We start from the raw sequence: 25092 nt of genomic DNA, 5'->3' as shown, positions 1-25092 counted from the left end.
TGACTTGAGGGTGAGTACATCTTGTGCTAATTTCCATTTTTGAGTGAACTATCCCTTTAAATGTGTGCTAACCACAGCCACAGTAACGAACTCTAATAACTCAGAGATGTCCCACAAAGGCACACAAATCTGGAAAATCTAATCCAATGCTCAGTCATTTAATATAAGAAGTCATAGGAGAAGGCTTTTGGTTTAATACTCTGCCTGCTACTTCAGCTGGATTTCAGTGACCTGAAACGTTTACTCACCGCTATCTTTTGTTTCAGCAGCCTATATGGAGTCGGGTCCTGTCGCCTGCCTCTGATATATATGGCCAGACCTCCTTACTTGTCTCTGATCTGTTTTTAAGCTGCCAGCATCATAAACTCCACAGCTGTTTGGCTTCAGTGGTGGAGAAGCAGTGGAGAAGAGTGCCAAACAGCTTGCTGCTGGAGAGAAAGAGACAGGGAGAGGCTGAAGACGGGTAAGGAAACTTTACAATCAGTTAAGACTCCCTGAATGCTGATTGTCTCCTTCGATGAACATCTTCCATCAAAACCTCAAGATGAACCTATACTGTTAAATGTATTAAGATCAAATTCAGTGTATACCTTGATGGCGATGATGCATTGCCTACTTTATAGATGAGCCCAAATTATGAATGCAACAGTACATTTCTTTAATGCTTAATGTGGAATTATGTGGGTTACACTTTATTTTGATAGTCCACTTTAAACATTCTACTAACTATAAGTAACTTTGCAACTACATGTCAGCTAACTCTCATTAGAGTATTAGTAGACTGTCAGTAGACACGTCAGGTTATGGTTAGGTTTTAGGGTTCGGGTTAGAAGAACAAGTTGAATTGTAGTTGCCAATTTGCTTATAGTCAGTAGAATGTCTGTTGGGGGGCCGACAAAATAAAGTTTTAGTAAATATTAATCAGACAGTCTACTAATACTCCATTGACAGTTAGTTGACATGTAGTTGCAAAGTTACTTATAGTTAGTAGAAGGTCTAAAGTGGACAAAATAAATATCAAAATATCAAAATAAAGTGTTACCATTATGTGTTACCTTTCTGGGTTTATCTGCTTGCCTGTACATAGTGTAGTTCACTGTAACAAATTAGTTTTTTTTTTAAATTTCATTTTCTTAGAACATTTAGCCAGATTTACTAACAGATAACCCTCCTTTGTCATTCAAAAAAAACTACTGTCAGGATTTACTAAAGACATGCAGTGAAAAATTAGAGTTGACAGTGTTATTTTTATGGCTGACCTTATTGCATATGCTCTTGCAGGAGTTTCCCTTATACAGACTCGATTTATGGGAGGACAGTATTTAAATGTATCACATGCACAATGTGATTTACTAAGGTTTGCGCTCGTCAGTTTACTTGTGTTTGCTCCATTATTTACCACCCCAATATACAGTATATATATATAGCCCTCTTAAACCAGAAGCTAGACGATTGTGTTGGTCATTATGGAAATGATCCGGCTGCGTTTGGTTTGTGTTTATTACTTTGCACGTTGTCAGTAGATCACCCATCCTCCCTTTTTTTGTAATTGCGCACTCACGCTAATTTGCCCTGTTTAGTAAATCTGGCCCAAATTCTCAGCCTGTATAAAACCAACAAGATAAATGCTGTACATGTTTATGATTCTGTGACGTTTTGTTTTTGCACGGCTAAAATAAGATGCTTGACACAGAAAGCCTTGAACATTCAAATTTAAAATGGCCATGCCTGCTCTTACATTAAAAATAAGGTGGAAAGAGAATTCAAATGTTATCATTTCTGTGGGTCTAGTCTTTGCGTTTGTTTCTTTTAGGTTTAAATCAAGTCTACTCTTTTGGAGTACAACCAGCTATTGTACAACTTTTTTTTTTATAGCGCTGTGACACAAAAACAAGGAACCTATATTGCAGGAATATAGTATTGGAAATACAAACTGATCAATAATATACAATACCACATTGTTGATCGTGGTTGTGGCTGGTAACGCTACACTGTAAAATACTAGTGTCTTTTTAAAATATTGTAAAAACGCTATGGAAATAAACTGTTCCCATATATAGAGGAAAATTGTAAAATATTTTTTAAATATAATTTTAATGTGAAATGCTGTTAACTGTACAGTTTTTAGAAGTAAAAAAACAAATCAATGTATAATTTACAGTCAAACTGTAAACTGACATTCCCAGAATCCCCAACGTAACACTTTACATTTTAAGTTATTTTGTTTAATGATCAAGTTTTTTAGTTTTTGTTATCAGTTATGTACATTTGGATTTTATGTTACATCTTCTATTGTTTAAAGAATGTATTATTTGAGTGTCGTGTGTTACCATGATGGCATTTTGTGTTTGCATGAATGACTTTGTGAACCATTTATACTAGTACTTCTGCTACTACTTGTGATTAACTTATTTGTGATTCTTTATGGGGTTTCCTTTCACCACCTGCATTATTATTTTTGTAAATTTGTTTAAAGTGTATCCTTTCTTGCTTTAAACAAAGAAATAAACTAGTAAAAAGAAAAAGGGGTTAAGGTTGAGGTGTTACTGGCAATACTGAAAGACAGGTCAGCCCTCATTAATGGCTCTCATTAGCAGACTTAGCGGAGCAGTTCTTGTTCTAAACAGGCCAGCCAGAGTCAGCAAGCAGCACTGGAGAGCAAGTGTCTGATTTTATTCAAAGATAAATATTGTGAGGATATAATTTACTGACAGAGTACAATTTTGGTTGTCAGCTCATCTTAGTACCAAGGGATTTATGTGGCGGCATCACACCTAAGGGACACAAGAATAGGCTCAGTAGACACTGTTGTCCCAGCAGCAGGGGGTGTGAGGTCACTTAAGCTTAAAGTGGAGGGGGGAAAGTACTAGTTCTCTCTTGTGCATCAGCTGGTATATGCAAATCATTATCACATTTGAAATTTCTACAATGAAAAAGTAATACTTGGAGGTATTGCTGATACAACATACATTTATTTAAAAAATGAACCATTTGCCAAACAACTGATTTGATATGTGTGTGTGTAGATGATAATGAAAGTCCTCAGACATCAGGTCTGCAATGGTGCTCCTCATCTATCAGAAGAGACATAATCACAGAACTGTACAGAGAATGGATATATTGTCACCTCTATCCAGAAAGGTGGTATTCCAGGCTTGTGTCTGGAACACACAGTGTTCTCAGATGATATGGGAGGCTAAAGCAAACAAAGGCAACCTGACAGTGGTTTGGTTAGATTTGGGCAATGCATGGATCAATCCCTCATGCCCTCATTTATGCGGCACTTCCCTCTGGTAGTAATATGGAATTCCTTGCACAACTAGCCTTTAAATGTCATTCATTCAGGTAATTAAAATTAGCATCATAAAAAAGAATACTTCGCATAGCTACTTCAGTAGTGAAAAACACAGTATGTGGTGAGTATGTGTACACTCACCTAAAGGATTATTAGGAACACCTGTTCAATTTCTCATTAATGCAACTATCTAATCAACCAATCACATGGCAGTTGCTTCAATGCATGCAATGCATTGGTCAAGACAATCTCCTGAACTCCAAACTGAATGTCAGAATGGGAAAGAAAGGTGATTTAAGCAGTTTTGAGATTGGCATGGTTGTTGGTGCCAGACGGGCCGGTCTGAGTATTTCACATTCTGCTCAGTTACTGGGATTTTCACGCACACCCATTTCTAGGGTTTACAAAGAATGGTGTGAAAAGGGGAAAACATCCAGTATGCGGCAGTCCTGTGGGCGAAAATGCCTTGTTGATGCTAGAGGTCAGAGGAGAATGAGCCGACTGATTCAAGCTGATAGAAGAGCAATTTTGACTGAAATAACCACTCGTTACAACCGAGGTATGCAGCAAAGCATTTGTGAAGCCACAACACACACAACCTTGAGGCAGATGGGCTACAACAGCAGAAGACCTAATCTCCTCTACAAATAGGAAAACTAGGCTACAATTTGCACAAGCTCACCAAAATTGGACAGTTGAAGACTGGAAAAATGTTGCCTGGTCTGATGAGTCTCGATTTCTGCTGAGACATTCAGATGGTAGAGTCAGAATTTGGCGTAAACAGAATGAGAACATGGATCCATCATGCCTTGTTACCACTGTGCAGGCTAGTGGTGGAGTAATGGTGTGGGAAACTTTTCTTGGGAAACTTTAGGCCCCTTAGTGCCAAATAGGCATTGTTTAAATGCCACAGACTACCTAAGCATTGTTTCTGACCATGTCCATCCCTTTATGACCATCATGTACCCATCCTCTGATGGGTACTTCCAGCAGGATAATGCACCATGTCAAAAAGCTTGAATCATTTCAAATTGGTTTCTTGAACATGACAATGAGTTCACTGTACTAAAATGGCCCTCACAGTCACCAGATCTTAACCCAATAGAACATCTTTGGGATGTGGTGGAACGGGAGCTTCGTGCCCTGGATGTGCATCCCACAAATCTCCATCAACTGCAAGATGCTATCCTACCAATATGAGCCAACATTTCTAAAGAATGCTTTCAGCACCTTTTTGAATTAATGCCACATAGAATTAAGACAGTTCTGAAGGTCGAAATGGGGGTCAAACACAGTATTAGTATGGTGTCCCTAATAATAGGTGTGTGTATGTCTGAATTTATAGTACTCATAAAAGAGTATGCGAGTATTCTCGGTTGACCTACTATTTCTGCAGATTCTAAAGTGTATGGACACTAAGGGAATAAAAACATCATCAAAGTAGTCCATATGTCACATCAGTAAGAATCACTTGAAGCATCGAAAATACATTTTGGTCCAAAAATAGCAAAAACTAGGACTTTTATCCAGCATCAGTCTTCTCTTCTGCGTTTGTTTTCAAACCTGAAATAAAAATTACCCAGATTTTTATCTGCGATCAGAATCATGAGTCAATAAGCTGATTCATGACCGTTTGAATCTTTATTTGAGGTTTGAAAACTAACGTGGAAGAGAAGACAATGCTTCAAGAGATTCTAATTAACCAACCGATGTCACATATGGACAACTTGGTGATGTTTTTATTCCCTTTCTGGACATGGACAGTATATTGTGCCTACACTTAGATATGCTGTCGGACTAAAATATAAAATATCTTAAACTGTGTTCTGATGATGAACGGAGGTCTTACAGGTGTGGAACAACATTAGGGTGAGTCATTAATGACATACATTTCATTTTTGGGTGAACTAACCTTTTAATGTTTTATGAATATGAATTCGGAACATACTACTTGGCTCACTTTTTTCACCTACTATATAAGAAGTAGGCATATTCGCACGGTGAGTCTCTCAGCCTCAACATCTGATGCAAATGGCATACTAAAGTGGAAACATTTTTGTGAAGGCAAAAGTCTAAATCTGATTCGCTGACTACACGTTTTCCGGGAGCTCTTAGATTCCTGAGGGATTTTGTTTTATTAGTTGTGTGTTGTATTTATAATGGAAGATCAGGTAAAGCTCACTGAGAAGTAATTATACTGCTTATATGATACTTATGCCGTATAGCAAGCTGCTTGTTATTGTAGCATCATTTACATGCAACATGCCTTTACACATGACATTGAACTAAACTGTGAAGAACAGTAACATGGCTATTTCCTGATTAGGGGCTGGTCCTTGACCAATTTCAGCGACTAAAGAGCCTAGACCTTAAATCGTCAGGCAAAGGTCTGGCTACACGAGACTAGAGATACGTCAAATAAATGAGCATGATCTGAGCATAGCCGAGAAGAAGTCGTATGAGAGGAGAAGGGAATGACAAAAATGCTTTATTAGAGGGGTGATGGAGGGGGGTGCAGGGATGCTGGACAGCAATTCCATCCAATCAGAAGACTTTGAATAATTAAACTGATCAGCTTAATTAGCTCAATTAAGTTGATTTGACCATGGAACATGGCCATATGGTGAGAGGAAACAAAAGAGGGGGGAACTAATTAAAAGTAAAATAATGAGGATTTTAATTAAGCAGTTCCCCAGACGTCAGCAAGCAGGGATCTGGAGTCATAATTAAAAAGTGCTGTGGTGCTGGCAACATTTTCTCCCCTCTGTTTTAATAACTGCGAGGGGCTCCATCCATCTAATTAAATCTGTAAATGAATTAGCAACATCGAGGGTCTTCGCTTCGTTTTTTTAACAACCCACCTTCACTTCTACAAATAACTTTGTGCACATGCTGCATGCTCACATCTGAGTACCTGACAAGTCTGCTGTTAATGAAATGTATCATTATTGATACTCTGTCGCAAAGTTACAGGTGCTTGCAGACACCACGGGCAGAGTGTAGACTCACCTCAGCGGTAGCATGCGTGTGCATATTGCACTCGCTCTTTTTGGCTCTTATATTATATATTTTACGTTACAGTAAAGGTACCAAGCTATGAAAAACGAAGGGAAATCATTGCAAACAGACTCAACTAAACAGACTAACAAACTGCTGGTACCTGGTGTAAATTCATTATCAAGCCAATACTTTATTAACATTTTTTTTTACTGCATGGTTTTATGAAATTTGTGCTCAGAAGTATATTTGTGTATATATTTATATATTGGATAAAATATTAAATATATTTTTCAATAAATCAGAATTAACTGAGCATATTTGAATTATAAATAATGTCACTACTTGGATTAGAGAGAATTTTATCTGTATGACTTTGCTGTGTTGCACTTCTAAAATAAAAAAAGAGAGTTCATCAATATACTGCTTATTTTTGTTCCCCATGCGTAATTTTACACAAAATTTGCATATTGTTTTCTTTGGTAATCATTTTATTGGCTCTGCTGTACCCTCACCCTGTTAAGTCTTTTGTAAAATAAATTTCTTTAAATAAAAAAGCCGATTTCTTTATATCATCTTCCAGGAAGTGACATATTTCTGGCAGTAACAGAACAACACATAAGTTCCAACAATGGATATAATTGATTCTGTGGTTGATTTAAAAAATTTTTTGTATTTTGCTGCACCGTACCAACTCTTAATGTAAAAGCTGCACATAATGTAAGTATTACATTAATATTGTAATAAACTGTTCATAATGTAATAATTTTCTCAATGTAATAAAACCTTGAGGTCATAAGCAATTTTCATATTATGAGAAAATTATTAGAAACTCATCAAAAAACGTGTTATTTTGATTATTGCAATAGCTTTTAAAACATTTAAAATATTAGTATTCTCTTACAGTACATTATATTTGGTGCAGTTTTGCTACATGCACCCTAAAACATTCCATCTTCTTTAATAAAATGATTGCCTTGATATTCATTTTAAAATTTATCGCTCAAAGTTTTGATGTCGGCAATGTTTTTTATATAAAGAAATGAATACTATACATGACTAGCAACTGTTTTAACATGCTTATTATTTATAATATATGTTTCTTGAGCAGCAAATCAGTTTGAATGATTTCTGAAGGATCATGTGACACTGAAGACTGGAGGAATGGTGCTGAGAATTCAGCCATTCAGCCATCATTGATTTTTCAATGTTAAGTGGTCTCTTATTTTTTTCCAGAGCTGTGTATATATATAGAAAAGTCTCTCAAAATGTTCTGCATAACAAGTATGACCCATTTAAATGTCTAGAAAACACCACGTGTCGTCTCACTTCCCTGTGTTTCTGCATTTGAGGTCCCAGTCCAGACCTGATCCCTCTAGTTAATTGTCTGGGTTACCTTCAATTGCCTCAAAGGCGGTTTGTCCTACAGAGCAGCAGGAGAGCATGCGGTGGATTAATTGCTTTGGTTTTAATGCACTATTCCCCTCTCTTGTGAGTACAGTGGAGAGATGCTGTGTGCTACTTTATACAACAATAGTCCGACACCTGCTTGTATACATGTATGCATGAACACAACACATTTAAAATGACACCAATGTTTGTCCCCAGTTCCAGTAGCACAGCTGAACGCTTGGGTAACTTTAAGCTTTTATAGCCAGTGGAGCTCATTATGAGATGTCTCATGAAACTCGATAGCGTGCAGCTCTTGGCTGATGGCTAACGTTGGGTGGGATGACCTAATCTGGGCCTAAGCTTCCAAATAACTCCTTAATGAGGATTTTGTCACAAATACAGACATATTAAAAGGTATAAGGAATTACATCTGACCCTGTCATATCCAAAGCGATGATAGTGAAACGCAACGGGAGGTGGCCCGTTCCACCTCCACACGCATAATGCTTCGCGATTGAACTTGCAGCCAGAGAAACTGATTCTGTATCTGTTTTTGGACAGAACTCCCACCCAGATCTGCTCTCCGTGGCGTGCTGCTCTAAGTTCTTGAACAGCTGGTCTAGGGTCAGCTTTAGAGGGGCCGCCGTGACCCTGGGAGCTAATTAAAGCAGATAAGAGCATTAATGAGCTCCAGTCTGATCAAAGGGCCGCAGCTTGGCCTGGGTGGTGCGAGATGTAGCAGAGATTGGAGGGGAGCTCTGTTTACCCCTGTCAGGGTCAGTAATTGGGAGGGGAGGGGTACAAGCTGTTCCTTTTGTGCGAGCTGAATACCTTCACTGCGGACTGTGAGTGGACCACGCCAATAGCTTTACACATTGGTAGCATTCCATTCTCTGGTCAAATGGTGCTTCTAGTCAGGGAGTACTGACCCCCCAGCATTTCCAGATTTTTTCCTGTTTTTTTCTTGTAAGCGTCACTATAAACCCTAATAAGGTAATCAGTTATACTTCTTTTTTTAAGTTTAACTCAAAGATTGTTCAATTTAGTTTGTTTGTATGGCACATTTCACAAACACATATTGCTTCAAAGGAGCTTTACATGCTTGTTGCAATGTTACAATATACAAAGTATTCTGTTATCATCCAGAAATGAGTGATTAAAGTAATGTCCATTATGACAGTTATATACAGCTATAATACATTGTTAGCTAACGTAATGTATTCAGTTAAAGGAAGTGTATGTAAGATTGTGGCCAAAACTGGTACTGCAATCACAATCCCCTCTCCCCTTCACTCTGGCTCGAGGTTGCCAGATTGGCTGCAGGATCTAGCAGGAACATTTGCAGCTGCAGCTGTGGTAACTAGAGCAGATCTGGCAACCCAGATGCCGAAACACTACTGACTTCGTGATTGGTCAATAAGTGGAGGGTGGAGCTTCAGGCCAAAACACAACATGTCAACATCAACATCAGTTGAGGGCTGCAACAACAACTTTTAAATGACAAAATCATGACCGGACTACTGTTGGCAGTGATATGAGTATTTGAAATATTATTTTGAAACATGATTTTATGCCATTTTATGATTAATTGAAATACATTTCTTACATGCAGTTCCTTTAAGCTAATGCAACGCACATGTTAGGCAGTAATTACAACCTGTACTGGTAATGGTTACAATGCAAGAACAATATTACAATATTAGGATAATTTGAAAGTTTTCCTTGTTGATTCAAAATGGCCATCATCTGAAATCTTTGCATTGTCTTTGGGGGTGATTTTGATTAAAGAGTATGTGGGCACATGATTTTGTTTTGAAAAAAATATAAGAAATACTAGCCTACAAATCACACCCTAGCGGCAGCAAATCTAATCTGCCCGCGAGTATCGTCTAGCAACTCTCAATACACTTCTGAGCTGTAAACGCCAAACTCTGGACGGGCCAATCACATCATGTATAGAGTCGGTGGGCGGGGCTTAACATAATGACGGCCGAGTTGCGCGTGCATGCTTCTAGTAAACACAGAAACTGAAGAACGGCGGTCTTTCGAATAAGCTTTGACCGCGACTCTGGAAGACTTGAGTTCAGCTTTTCTCTGAGAAAAGAACAGAACGGCCCTGAAGTCATTCTTAAGAAGAGAAGATGTGTTCTGAGTTTTGCCGACGGGATATGGTTAAAGTTTAATCTGTGAACAAGCTCTGCTTCACCTTCGTTTCTCTGGTTGATTGTAGCTCTATCCAATTGCGTGCACGCCGTGTAGAGGGAGTTTGAAAGACAACCATTTATCCCGCCCCTCCGATTGAGCCCTATCAATGGTGAGTTCCCAGACCAAACAACTTGATGTGGGTCTGGCTTGTCAGGCTAAAGAAATACTGCAATATTCCGTTAAAAAAAAAAGAATTTTCGGTTTTGATTTCATGGTGACATTAATCTGTGGAAAAACAAAAAAATGACTGATGCAAAGCATGCTGAGAACTAGAAATCCGCTGCAACTCATTCAGTTTAAGTTCAACTTAATATAGTAAATTATTGAGTTCACATATACATGTTCTATTAAGTACAATAGATTTAATTTAGTTAATTCTGCTGTTCGGTTTTACAGTGGAAAAACTGGAATGTGCCTCCTGTAAAAGATGGTGCGGGATGGTGATTTAATGCAAGTGACAAACTGATGGTCAACAAAAACGAGCAAGCATGTGCGCGGCGTGGAGAGGAAGGCCACCTGTATTCACTGCAGGGTGTGGGAATGTCCGACTCAGCCTGACCTTACCGCGTCCCCTGCTGCTGGAGGAAAAACTCGTTATCTGAGAAATCCCTGCTAATTACGCCTGCTGCTTACAAACGCGCACGCACACACAGACGAAGCCAAGTGTGTACGCCTAAAAAGACACGAGACACAGTCACCTGAGTACTTCTGTAGGAATCTGCCTACAAATAGCTGAATTTGTCTGCAGTTACAGCCGTATTTCCTTTCAGTCTTTCGTTTAGAATCAAGTTGGTACTGTGCTAAGTAACCGAATGATATTAAAGTCTCTCTCGCTCTCTTTTTCAGTCTCTCTGTGATGAAGGCTGTGAGCCAGCCCGTCTCTCAGTGGGACCGGGACGAACACGGGCCTTCATTAGCACTCCCTAATTAGGAACAGATGCAATTTACAGCACGGGGCCCACACCAAGCAGCACTGCTCTCTATTCCTCCTCCCTGTTTTTCTGCTTCATCTTTCTTTTCTGTCTGCCTACAGAATCATTTTGTTTCTCTTTCTAGAATCTTCGTTTTGTAGGATTTTGATAAGCGACACTTGGATTTTTGTGGTGTCTTTTGCTTACCCTGCCCGTGTGTCTATGTCTCTCTCAAACAGATTCACTCGCCTCACACTTGCACAGTCACAGAGCCACATGTGTAATTAAGGACACTTCCAACTCCATTACACCATGTTGGTCCAGTGCCACCCTCCCAAATCGCCCTCTGTTTTTCTGTCTGTCTCTTATACCCGATTCTCTCCATCCTAAAGCCAGAACCGGGTTTTATTTATAATGAATAGTTTCAATCTCTAAGGACAAGAGCTAAAAACGAAATGGACTTCAGATTTTGCACCAAACAGCCTGACTCAGCTGTCTCTTAAATAACGGCCATGTATGCGTTTGTAATGAGTGCCTCTGCAGACATCCCTGTGGGAATTTAAAGGAAATTGCTAGGAATTTTTATCTGGTTATTCGAAAACAGCATGCATGCTGTTTAAGACAAGCCAGGAATTTCTGCTGGATTTGCTAATTACACTTTCAATATCACAGTTTTTTTTTTTCTTCAAACTTTTTTTTTTTTTGGTATTAAGTTTTCCTACACAGTCTCATCAGCAATTCATTAATTGACACCGGAAATGCATTTCTTTGAACTTACATTATACTGGATATCATTTAGCATTTGTATTAATAACATGTTAACAATATTATAATGGCTCACTCTATAAATATATATTAATTACAAAAAAGCAATACTTTGGGGGAAAATGGACCCATCAAACAGCTTCCTCTCAAACTTAGTATGAGCTATAAAGAACAAAATGGAACAAAAATAGGAATTGGTTTGGATGAGTGTGAGTGAGATGAATGAAAATCAGCGTTAGAAAGTTGCTAAGCCATTAATACACTGTAAAAAATTGTGTTGGATTTTGTTGGTTTAACTTAAAAAAGTAAGTAACCTGGTTGCCTTAAAAATTTGAGTTTATTGAAATTAAAAATTTGAGTTGATACAATGAAGGAAATTTGTTTAGTAAATAAAAACTCAAAATATTATTGTATCTGAACCACATGAAAAATGTGAAAAATCAGGAAAATAGCACAATTTGTTTCACTGCGTCATCAGAAATAAAACACACACAATTACCCAATATGCTTACAAAATATTTTAAAAATATTTTAATAAAGGTTGTCGAATCTCAAAAAATGTTCATTGTATTAACTCAAAATTTTAATTTCAATGAACTCAAAATTTTAAGGCAACCAGGCAACTTTTTTTCTAAATATTTTTTTACAGTGTAAGAATTTTATATTAATGTTGATTTAATTTTTTTAATCAGCTTAATTTTTTTTACATTTTATGAATGAATAAATGAATGAGGCATTTATATAGTCCTTTGGACTGCATTTATATAAATGGACTGCATTTATATAGCGCTTTTATCCAATGCGCTTTACATTTTGCCTCACATTCACCCATTCATACACCGACGGCGATGTCAGCCATGTAAGGCGCCATCCAGCTCGTCGGGAGCAGCTGGGGTTAGGTGTCTTGCTCCCGACGAGCTGGATGGCGCCTTACATGGCTGACATCGCCGTTGTCATGGCTGACATGTGACGTGTGTCTGACATGGCTGACATGTGACATCAGTTTGTCACATGTCACATGACAGTTTGTCACATTAGCAAGGCTCTGTGTCTTGCTCATGGACACTTAAACACTTGGTCAGGTGGAACCGGGGATTGAACCACCAACCTTCTGGTTTGTAGACAATCTACATGAACCACTGAGCCACTGCCGCCCCACTGCTGCCTTTCATATGTACTACTGTACACCCAGAGAGCTTTACACTCATGTCAGGGATCTCTCCTCAACCACCACCTGTGTGCCGCATACACCTGGATGATCCGACGGCGGCCACAGTACATTGGCGCCAATGCGCTCACCACACACCAGCTATAAGTGTAGACGAGAGAGCGATAGAGCCAATTCAGTGGATGGGGATTATTAGGAGGCCATGATAGGTAAGGGCCAATGGATTTGGCCAGGACACCGGGGTTACACCCTTTACAAGAAGTGCCATGGGATTTTTAAAGACCACTGGGAGTCAGGACCTTGGTTTAAAGTCTCATCTGAACGACAGGATGAGATGTGAATGTTTTTCTAATTACATTTACAGCCCAGCCAGGTGAGAAAAAGTAATACAAAAGTAACGTAACATTACTTTTCTTAAAAAGTAACTAAGTGACACAATTAGTTAACATGAAAATGAATTACTCACCCTCATGTCGTTCGACACGCGTAAGACCTTTGTTCATCTTCAGAACACAAGTGAAGATATTTCTGTTGAAATCCGAGAGCTCAGAAAGACCTCCATTGGCCACAATGACATTTCCTTTCTCAAGACCCATAAAGGCACTAAAGACGTCGTTTGGCGGTTTGACCAACGATCCGAATCATGAATCGATACGCTGATTCATTAAAGCAGCACTAGGTAACTTTTCAACCTTCATAATATATTTTCAAGACTCTTGTGATGATACATCGACTTACAATAGATTGAATGACACGTCTGCCATAGCTTGATGGGGTCTGTATCGTTTTTAATCGTACTTTTAAACTTCGGGTTTCGGGTAGTAACCCGAGAACAAAAAGAACTACAAAATTCGACTGCTTTACGGCATATACGTCACTTCCACCAACACTCACACTTCCTTAAATTCGGACGTGCAAGCCCAACTTTGTTCGTCGAATAATATAGTCATGTCCGAAGCAGCACAGACAAATAAGAAAGAAAAGGTTTTGTTGGAGGAAAGCAATAAGAGGAAGCGAAAAAGTGATGGGATTAAAGGCAGGACGAGGATCAACATTGGACCAGCGTTTGCTCGTTGGCGTGAGCTGAAGGAGGCGTGCCCGACCGATGCTGTCATGCTTGTTACGGTGATTACCTACCACTCAAACATTGAACTGAAGTATCATATAGATTCTGTAAAACGGTAACCAATAGACTACTATAATGACGCTGGCTTATAAACGTGAGCATCGCGATTATTTGGCGTTTGAAAAAAATAAAACCCATGAAATTATATTCATATGACATGCTGAAACATATCCCACTGTACCTGGGATGAAGACATTTCTCACGCGCCGCCAGAAGAACACCTGCATGTGAACTCCTACTGCAGTGTTTAGGGGAACTGTTAGTGCTGCACCAACCCGCAGGGACGCTTTTATGAAGTTATTTGGCCCGCCCCGCACCACTGAATTTTTTACAACCCGCCCCGCACCCGCGACCATTAAATAGACATATGGGGTCCGCGGGTTATGAGACGACCCACGCATCACTAGTTCAGGGCTATCAGGGTTGTCATGTCAACAAATGCACGCGAGATGGCATCCCCTGTTGTAGGATGACAGAGCTTACGACAGTAGTTGAGGACATTATTTTTTCCCAACTGTAGGGGGACCCCGAGAGCAAAAATTACCCAGTGCTACTTTAAGCTCCAAGGCTTCAGGCTTTTCTGAGCCATCGGATTAAAAAAAAAAATTATCTTAATTTGTGTTCCGAAGATGAACGGAAGTCTTACGGGTGTCGAAAGACATGAGAGTGCGTAATTAATGACAGAATTTTCATTTTTGGGTGAGCTAACTTTTCAAGGGAGTAATGCAATATTGTAATGCAATATTGTATTGCATTACTTTTCAATGTTTTATTTTAAACATTTAAAAGATTTTATATTTATATGTAATGTTGGAGGTAACACATTACAAGTAACTTGACTTACGTAATCGTAAAAAATTACTTACGATTTTTTGTTTTTATTGGTGAAGTCCATTGTGTCCTGTTGTGTCCTGTGTCTTATTCTTTCTTTATCCATAATGAAAGCACAGCTGAAAGGTTTGTGCCCTCTACTGTACATTGCATTTTTACCTCAGCCTGAGGCATGTTATTTAAATTTTAGTGTGAAAGGGTCTTTACATTTCACAAAAATATTACTTTTTAGCTATAAAAAACAAATAAGCCCAGGAGTGAAAAAGTAATGCAAAAGTAGCGTGCAACATTACTTTTCTTGAAAAGTAACTAAGTACCGGATTTAGTTTTTAAGAGAGTAATGCAATATTGCAATGCATTACTTTTCAAAGTAACTTACCCCAACACTGTTTATATGCAACTTGCAAATAAGACACAGCATAAGCTATTTATCATGCAAAAGATTTATGTGAAAACTTCATTATCAAGAACTGTAAGGCAAATCATGATTTTTCATAGATTGTCTTTTGGGTCTGGTTTATGGGACATTTGCCTTTGCCAGCCTCACAATGCCAAGCTGGTGCCGAATAGGAACACAACCTTATGCTCTTCTGCCTGCTCCAAACTTAAAGCCTGATCCATCCATCCATCCATTTGGTCGGTTTTCCCTAAACTCTCACAGCAGCCTAGACATAATCTTCCTAATTACCCCTTTAAAGTCGACACAGAGTGCGAGAAGCCCAAGCCAAAGGCCCCTAATTAGACACCTAAAAATAAAGAGGGGACTTTACAGGCAACGTGGGCAGTTTGGGGAATGTTTTAATGAGGGGGGCTGGAGCTGACAATAGTGTTACAGTCATTTGTTGATTAGGGCTGCTGACACCCCCTCCAGTCCTCCACCCCTCCCAGAAAAGGCTACTGTTGGCAGGAAAGACTGGTCAGACGTCACACTTTAAACCTTCTGCTGAAATTACATCACCTGTTTCAGTTTTTTTATATTCACTGCTTCTATAAATATGCTTCTGACAAGATGATGTTATGCCACATACTGTATTATGAAATGTAAACACTTTACACTTGAATAAAGGAGAGCTTAACTATTATTCGTCTTTTACTTCACACAAAATGGACATTCAAAGCTGCAGGTCAAGAAATGCAAAACGCATACAGATATTTGAAACAACATTAGATTAAATAAAGGTTAAAAGGACAAATAATGGCATAATTTAAATATTAACCTCATCTTATTATGACTCAAGAGACTTCATAAAACCGAATACAGAAATCAGATATAATAGTTCCATTGTGATTCTAACATCTGTGCAGTAGCCACCGGGCGTGTTGTGTAGCTATAGTCACATGTAATGTGTTGTGATATTTTGTCAGACATAAATTGCACTTGCCAGGCTAAATCCTCCAGGGAAAATCCAGCTGGTTGGCCAGATTGAAATTGCCGCTATGGTGTACCCACACTTAAAGTATTTAATGTTAGTTGCACCCATGCACAATCTCAAAATGAAACTGTAAACACAACAGAAATAATCTCGCCCATCTGGTCATGTTCTATTCAGGCCCATCCCAGAACAGTTTCGTTCTTAGATCAGGTTAATCCCCGATTGGCCATTAGGAATTAGTTTATGACATTCAAATGGGATGTAAAATGCTGTAGCACAATCCTACCTACTGGCATACTTTAAAGTATGCTATGTCAAAGTTCCTAATTTAGTTTTGGAAGTATACATGCATCCAAAGTAAATAAACTTAAAGGGGGGGCGAAATGCTGTTTCATGCATACTGATCTTTTTACACTGTTAAAGACTTGGAATCCCATACTAAACATGGACAAAGTTTCAAAAGTTAAGGTGGACGTTTGATGGGAGTATTTCTTTGTCAAAAATACTACTTCCGGTTAGTCATAAGTTTCGGCAAGTTTTTTGCGATCATGCGTCCACTTTGACGTTAATGGGGGCGGAATTTCCTTGTATGGGCCTTACGGACAATTCTACCGGAAGCGCGTGAGAGAGAGAGAGGGAGAGAGCGAAAGTAACAGGCTACGCCCATCAAAGCGCTGGCTTGTAGGATGCGCTGAACAGGTGATGTGCACAACTAACAATTTCACCAAAAAAGTGCGTTTTTGGTTGCCAGACCAAGACAGTCCTGCACAGATTCCCCAAAAACCCCGCGTTAAGGCAACAGTGGATGGAATTTGCTTTTCCGGATCAGCAACTGAGTTGCGCGAATGTTTATATCTGTTCGCTGCATTTCGGTGCCGACTGTTTCATAAACAAGGCCCAGCTCGACACCGGCTTTTCCAATCGCCTAATGCTAAAGGATGGAGCAGTCCCAACGATAAAGGTCCCAACGTTAGAACTGCAGGCGGTGAGTTAGACTGCTTCAAATGTCTGTGTTTTTGCCTATGCTCATCAAGTAGCCCAAACATGATCACGTATAGTTAATTGATCAATGGAGCATGCGATGTGTAGTGCGTGTACATTTGTTTAGCTGGCCACTATATGTGTAACTTTATGTTTGTGTATTGTAAAAGCACTCCAAACAACAATACACAAAGAGTGGGGAAATATGTTGAACTAAATAAGCACGCTTCTTCATTCAAATGCGCTACTATTCCGTGTCTTTCTATGTAAACACTAACTTAGCCTGCCGTGCAAAACCAGTCCGCTTAATAACGTTACAATTGTCTACACAAACCACGCGTAAACACACACACACATGTGCACAACTGCACTTCCCACATGTACACCTTCAAAGACAAAAATACGACGATATAATTCAAGTATAAATATGTAAATAACACAAGCCGCTAAGCATATTATATAGTTAGTGTATAACTTGTACCACATAGAGACGTCCTGCTCTAGTCGTTTTTGCTGCTGCTCCTGTTCAACTGCAGCCTCTGGGTCTGATTCCGGATCATAGATGTATGGCTGTATCTGATTAAAAGCCATATTTTTATTTTGAATAAAGTTTTTTTCCCGCTGTTAGGGATGACACAGCTTTACGACGCACTCGACTCAACACAATAGCAGCAGCGAGCACACGTCATTCTTTAGCTCCGCTCACACGACACGCCCCCACCCGCTCGGCTGTTTTTCGGAACAGCGCATCTTTCTTATATAATTATTAAAAAAATAAAGACTTTTCGGAGATATGCAGGATGCAATGCTACTCTATAGGTACTCAAGATTGACATGACACTGACTGAAACTGAGTGTTTCACCCCCCCTTTAAATAAACTAAGTTTCTCAATAAAGATATACATTGTAGCATCACCTTTCTCAGTGTCTGAAATGGCTTGATAAAAGATTCAGTCTCTCTAAACGCCTTTCTTGAGGGACTGCTCTAATTGGTCAGATGGCCGAGTCCGTTGTGATTGGTCTACCGCTTTCGGTGCGTGTCAGAAACAAAATAACCATATCTATTACCAATCTTAATTTCAGCACTTACATTCTCAGTGATATGAATAGTAACGATGGTGTTGGTTTTACTGTTCTGGAATTGCTTACACAGCACAGAAAACAGCGCTTTCCCAACATGCTGACAACATGAGCCAAACATTTCCAGGCCTCAGCTATAACTAAAGCCAGGTCAAAGCAGACGTTGTTTGCATGGAGCCAATGAAGAACACAGACTAAAATTATGCAAATGTGTTACAAACCTGCACATGCTCCTGCAGACAGTGAGACTGGAATTACTGATGACTTGTTTCAGTGAGGGTTCAGAATCAGTTCTTTCTTTTGGGAGATAATACCTCAATTTGTTGTGATCTTTGATCTAGGAAACTTTGCAGACTTTTACATTTACAGCTATAACAGCTTTAGCTACATGAAAGGTAATGTCTGAAAAAGCACAATGAGCACATATTTTAATTTAATTAAAAAAAATGACACCACTAAAGCATTAACATTACTAGAGCTAGGCCTACAAATCAAACACCTATACTGAGATCCCCATGAGAACCATTTAGGTGTTCTCTTATTTGGACTTAGGACTGTGGATTCACACACACTGATACATAAGTGCAAAGGCATATATTTGCACACATCTGTACACATTCAGCCGCCCCAAACACACCCTCATGAGATCAGTAACAGGAAAATTGCTCTCTCTTTCTGGCCCACTTGGGATTGGCGGAACTGATTAGCATTGCAGGGACAATTAGCGCCACTCTCAATGAGCAGCACTGAAAATAACCTCTTCCTCATCATTTTCAGTCCACTGAAACAGCACACACACACACACACACACACACACACACACACACACACACACACACACACACACACACACACACACACACACACAAATGAACTGGATGGATTGGCCTGGACATAAATAATGTGAAAACTTCATCCATGTGTCTTCCCTCACAGAACATGTTTGGATTCTTCAGGCACTTGTAAAGCTCATCCGATAAGTGTAGGCAATTTTTTTATGTTTTCGATTTTGCCTTATGACATCTCATCATTACGGCAGTAGTACATTTAAAGGGACACATTTGTACCTTATTTACCCTTAGAGGTGCATATAGACCGGGGTGGAGCACAAGGTCCTGGGCCTTATGCATAGGTAGTCCTGATGGGGCCCCATGTTCCTCAACCCAATATATTCCAGGCCTGTCAAGGGCCCTCTCTCCCCTTGGGGCCCTGATAATCAGTACTGGTTTTACCCCCAGTACGACGCTCCTGCATATAGAGCGTTGAGTAAAAATATGTACCCCTATGAACCATTTAGGGTTAAGGTACAAAGTTGGTACTTCCTCCGTGACAAGTTGTTGGACTTTTTTACGTTTTTTAATTTTTTTAGTAAGAGCTTACAAAGAAAGTAAAAATTGGACCCCAATGACTTTATTACATGTTGCATTTATAAGCATGAAGGTGGGTAAATGATGAAATACTTTAATTCTCTCTTTAAGCCATCATATTTGCTAAGAAACAAGTAGCATTGATTAAATATGGAGAAGAAAAGTATTATCAAATGAATGACAATGATTACAAAATGCTCCCTGTGGTTTTGAGTGAGCAGCAAACTGATTGGAGAATAGAAGAAAGGGGGCAGGACATGTTAGGAGGTGGGCGGGGCTGTGTGCCAATGAGCCATGTGACATGCAAGTCAGCAGACATATGGCTTTGCTTAGGGAGGGTGGAGAGAAAAATAAAACAAGAGAGAAGTCACATGGAACGTGAAGCTAATGGTTCATGTCCATCGACACACATTTAGAACGGAGAAAACGATTGGGATGGAATGTTTGAGTATATTATTTGTTAAAGGGACAGTCAGTCAGTTATGTGGCATCTTGATAAAGTTGATAAAACGTGTATCTGATTAAGAGGTTAGGTCTTCTGAATTAGATTGTATGTGGAGCATGTAGATTGTGCAGAGGTCATCCCTATACACAGCATTCCACAACCAAACTGAAACCTGAAGATGAGCTGAGGCCCCTTTCCCTCCACATTTTTCACACAAATTTTGGAGGTAATGGACAAAAGCATCATTACATTTCTTGAGCGGAGCTGACAATTCCACACTCCCAGCCCCAAAATCTCCCACTTCTAGCCCCAAAATTTAATAAGTAAACACAAAATGGGCAGTATTTACATGTGCAATTTTTGTTGTTGTTGCTTTGTCAGTGAATGTGAGGACCAGAGTCTCAAAGTCTGTAAAACCAGCCTCCATGAATCTGACAATTTAAAGGAAGCGATTGGATGCCATTTAATACATTTACATTTAATCATTTAGCAGATGCTTTTATCCAAAGCGACTTACAAATGAAGAGAGCAATAAACGCAATGAAGCCATCAATATAAGGCTGTATGCAAGTGTCGTGACTAGTCCCAGTTAATCTAGCACAGTACAAGTAGAAAGGTTTTTATTTAAATTAAACATTATTAAACTTTAGTGCCCAATCAACAAGCAATACTGCTGAGACCAAAGGGGAAATTATTTGTCAGGCGAAGCAAGGTCACGGTGGAACAATAAAAGCAATACATTCGACATTTGAATGTATGAATTGGGCAAAGCTTTCTACGTTGCATTCAAGGAATATCAGTTCATGCATTTGCTAGGAATCAAAGCCATATCCTTGGTGTTGTTAGCACCAAGCTCTACTGTGTGAGCAACATGAAAACCTACAGATGGCCCTCAGATTAAAGAAACACTAACAGTCTACACTTCAACCTTAACGCCATTACAGTTAACAAATTAACTGAGAGTATGAAAAGAAAGCATTATTGTCTGAGACTGGTATGGAGTTCATAGTGTACATCTGGCCTAAATGACTAAAAAGTCATGTTAATGGGAAATCCTTCTCTTGGGACCTCCAAATGTGTGGCTCCATGGATTAATGACATGTGTTCACCCCTCTTTAGTCTGTTCTTTTTAGCCTAATAATGTGGCCGTAAAGTTGCGTAAAAGATCTTTTTAGTCTTCAATGCTGCCCCATGCTCTTATATATTTCAGAATCACATTATTTACACAAAATACGTCAGTGTTTATATCAGAAATATGTTTATATATTAATCCTAAAGAAACAAGCCGTTTAGGAAAGTAATAAATATATAGAAAATAAAGATATGTAATAAATAATAAACCAGGCAAATACAGTAAATACATATACATGAATGTTGAATTGAGATTAATTTTATTTTACAGTTAGAAAATATTTCTATTTCAAAGGCTGCTCATTTAAACTTTAACGTTTAAACAAGTTTTGTGGTCTTCAGAAGAATATTAAGCAGCACAATGGTTTTCAACTCTGACTGACAATAAGAAATGTTTCTTGAGTAACAAATCATCATATTAGATATGATTTTTGAAGGGTCATTTGACACTGAACATTCAGCTGTTCACAAATAAATTTCATTTTAAAACATATTAAATTAAAATAGAAAACAGTTGTTTTACATAATTTATATATATCCTATTTGAAATATAAATTATTTAAAACAACTGTATATATTGACTAACTTTCTTTCTCTGTATATCTTTACATCTGCCTGCAAGGAAACTTCAAAGATTCCAGCCTCATTCTCTTTCTTTCCTGGCACTGGTGGGAGGTGGAGGTTATAAAGATGTTAGGGCTTCTTATTGAGATGCAGTGTTAGAGGTGCTGAGAGGTTTCAATAAAAAGTTTAAATTGTATAGGTGAGGCTTCACTTACAGCGTTGGAGCTAATTGGCAATAAATGAGTCCATCTGGTTTCATTTGCAGCTTGCAAAAGGAGGGCATGTGTGTGTGAAGGAGGGTGAGGAGGTGGATGTGCACCCCCTTTTTTCAACCCCACACACGTTCCTAAGAACTATGCATAAGTAGAAATATTGTGCATATACGGGAGTATGTCCAGACAGCAATGCCCCAAAGTGATCAGTGAGCTTTAGACAAGCCAAGTTACAGTCAACAATGTTGAGAAAAAGTCAAGAGGGAGCACCTCTATAAACAGCCATATGATAGACTATGGAGAATATGTGATTACCTCAGTGCTGGACATTTAAGCAAAACAGAACAGTGGGGGTGAAAAATGATTGGGAAGAATGGAAAGATTTCTGAAAGTTTGACCAGAGGTACTAAAGGAAGGAGAGAGCAATTTCTGATGTGTGTGTGCATGTATGAGGCTGTTTGGGGTTAAGGAGAGACGAGTGAAAGGCATGTGTGTCCTGGGCTTCTCATAGATTGCCGGTTATTTTCTTTACCCGGGCAGCTCAATCATGCCCTGTGTGTTTGCGCAGCTTGTTAATCAACGCGAGTGTGATTAGCCCAGAGCCAGGCTGATCAAACCCCGCCGAGCGGAGCCAAGGCCAACCCCATCCCTCCCTCCACTCCTCCACCCCCTCAAACAGGCTTCATCCATCCCAGAAGCCTTATACTTACTGACTGAATTCTTTGTGCACTTGCAAGATTCTCCTTCCCATCGCCTGCACCACCTTGAGGAAAATAAAGGAAGGAGCACCTACAGTAGCTTCATTCTTAGGGTTTGGCATTGGACTTGGCAATTACGGGAATATTCTGGGTTATGTACAAGTTAAAGGAATAGTTCACCCAAAAATTTAAATTTGATGTTTGTCTGCTTTCCCCCAGAGCTTCCCTTTGTTTCTTCAGTAAAACACAAATGAAGATTTTTAACTCCAACCGTTGCAGTCTGTCAGTCGTATAATGCATGTGAAAGGTCACAGTTTAGAGTATGAGAGCTATGAGAGTTAAAAAAAAAAACATACACATACACATACAAATCATATTAAACATATTAAACCTTGTGGATTGTGACGAATATGGAAATTTTTCCTACACAAACCCATCATTTAACTTCAGAAGGCCTTTATTAACCCTCTGGATTACTTTTATAATGGATGGATTAACTTTTTGGGGGATTTAAATGTTGGGCTGCCATTCACGGCCATTATAAATCTTGGATTAGCCAGTACATTTAACAAAAAAAAAATATATAACTGATTGTATTTGTCTGAATGAAGAATGTCATACACCTAGGATGGTTTGAGGGTGAGTAAATCATGGACTAATTTTCTTTTTTTGGGTGAACTATCCCTTTAGTGACAAAACAGCTTGTGTTCCTCTCACTCACTCATTATCTCTGTTGATAAGGAGCGGACATAAGGCATAGACCACAAGAGAGCAAAGGTGTTGCTTTCCTTTAATTTTTCATAAACAAAGCTGAACCCAAGAACCTCCGGTTGGTCGCCTGCTGACCACTGATGCGATCCGGTTTTTGACTGCAATCCGGTTTCACAGGATGCTAGTGGTCAAGGTCACGCACGAGCTCTCTCTCTCTAGCTCTCACTGTATGTCCCTCTCTTAAGGCTTCTCTCCATTTCTGCCTGATGCCCAATTGGGTTTCCTTCCATCAACAGAAGTCCTAATTCCAGCGCACAGCCCTCCTGGCTATTGTTTGAGAGGCACATTTAGGGTGGCCTTACTTCCCGTGTTAAAGCTATGGGAGTTAGATGCTGTACATTCTGTTTCAAATCAAGATTTTGGCCATAGCAGAGGGAAATTTCCCAGGTTGACTAACACACTGTCAGAGTTCCCCAGTCAAATATAATCTGAAATAATAATTAATGCCAGGGTTCATCATGTGGAGCAATGGAGGAAAATGCTACCACTGTGTTTTTTGTTTCAACTATGGGCACTTTTTTTAATTCTCCCAAAAGGACAGTTCACCCATAGTTCTTAGTCATAGTTTACCAATATGTCGTTCCAAACCTGGATGACTTATACCTTTTATCCGTGGAACTTATAAGGAGATATTTTGAGAAATTTCTGAGTTTTGTGTTTAGTGTAAGTTAATTCTAACCAAACCTGTTTTGCGCATAATAGAACCAAAACTGGTTCTTGCATAGAAAAAATATGGCAAAAGACTTGGGATCAACAATCCCTTTAAACTCTCTAGTTTGTACACACAAGAGAATTTTATTATTTTTGCTATTTTCTTCTTCTTCAGAAAGTCATTAACATTTCCAGCACACCATCATTTCCACCACATCTGTTCTGTAATGACATTTTAAACTTAGTAAACACAAACTTTTGGAAAAAGTCTATCTACCAAACATAGAAGCATTGCCTTGCTTCACACTAGTTTTTTCAGAGGTGCTATACCTGTGGGGAATGAGTGAGCTTCATCTGCATAAGCTGTGACAAGCCGATGATAATTAGCAGGAAGACGCAAGTAGATGGTGGCTCAGGTTAAGAGAGAGTCTCTGCTCATTAGGAAAGATGGGGAGATGGGGGATCGGGAAAGAGATAGCTTAGTGAGGGAAAACAGGATGAGTGGATTTGGAGCAGAAGAAGGTGATGACACCTGTATTTGCTCACATGTTTGCTCTTCATTATCATTCCTTTGTTTTGTTTTGTTTTTTTACTTTGCTTTCTTTTATAATTTCAACTTGTTTAAACAAACCTTTATTCTCACAAGCTTACTTGCAGAGGTTCACACACGATAAAACCTCTTCTGCGGAAGACAATTGCAGTATTTACTCTTTGTTACGAACATCCTAACAGACATCCTCTCTGAGACCTACCTATTGAAATGGGTGACAAAAGAGGGAAGAGACAGCATGGAAAAGTGCCCAAACCTGTATCTGTTTTCCTCCGCGTGCACAAGGGAGAACGGCCGGACACTGTGTTTGGGTGCGTACTGATAGCGGCTCTTATCGAGCCCCGTCTCTCTCTTCCTTCTTCCTCCTCTCCTTCTGTCTTCCGACCTCCGCCTCGAGGGGAAGGCGCTTATGTCATGCCGATTCCTCTGGCCTTGTGGGAGAAGGAATGAAAGCAATAGATTGAGAAAGAAATGGGAAAAGGTGCACACATTGCGTTCATCTGCTTGTAGATAGTGCTTCACAAAATACAGACTGCTGAAAAGAATCCTTATCTGGGCTTCACCCAAAAACTGAACATT

At 39.2% G+C, this 25092-nt stretch overlaps 1 long non-coding RNA gene across 1 annotated transcript in view; it reads right to left on the bottom strand.

Annotated features, from left to right (window-relative positions):
- LOC137071931 (uncharacterized) overlaps nt 1-25092 on the bottom strand; it is a 65643-nt gene that overhangs the window by 25003 nt on the left and 15548 nt on the right. The window contains exons 2-3 of the long non-coding RNA XR_010904552.1: nt 24770-24944; nt 249-425 (exon numbers count right to left, since the gene is read on the bottom strand). This is a non-coding gene — a long non-coding RNA (uncharacterized lncRNA). The remainder of the gene's footprint in view (nt 1-248; nt 426-24769; nt 24945-25092) is intronic.

This window comes from Pseudorasbora parva, chromosome 3 (assembly GCF_024679245.1).
Source record: "Pseudorasbora parva isolate DD20220531a chromosome 3, ASM2467924v1, whole genome shotgun sequence".
Lineage (NCBI taxonomy): Eukaryota > Metazoa > Chordata > Actinopteri > Cypriniformes > Gobionidae > Pseudorasbora > Pseudorasbora parva.
This window is presented reverse-complemented; position numbering and strand designations above follow the sequence as displayed.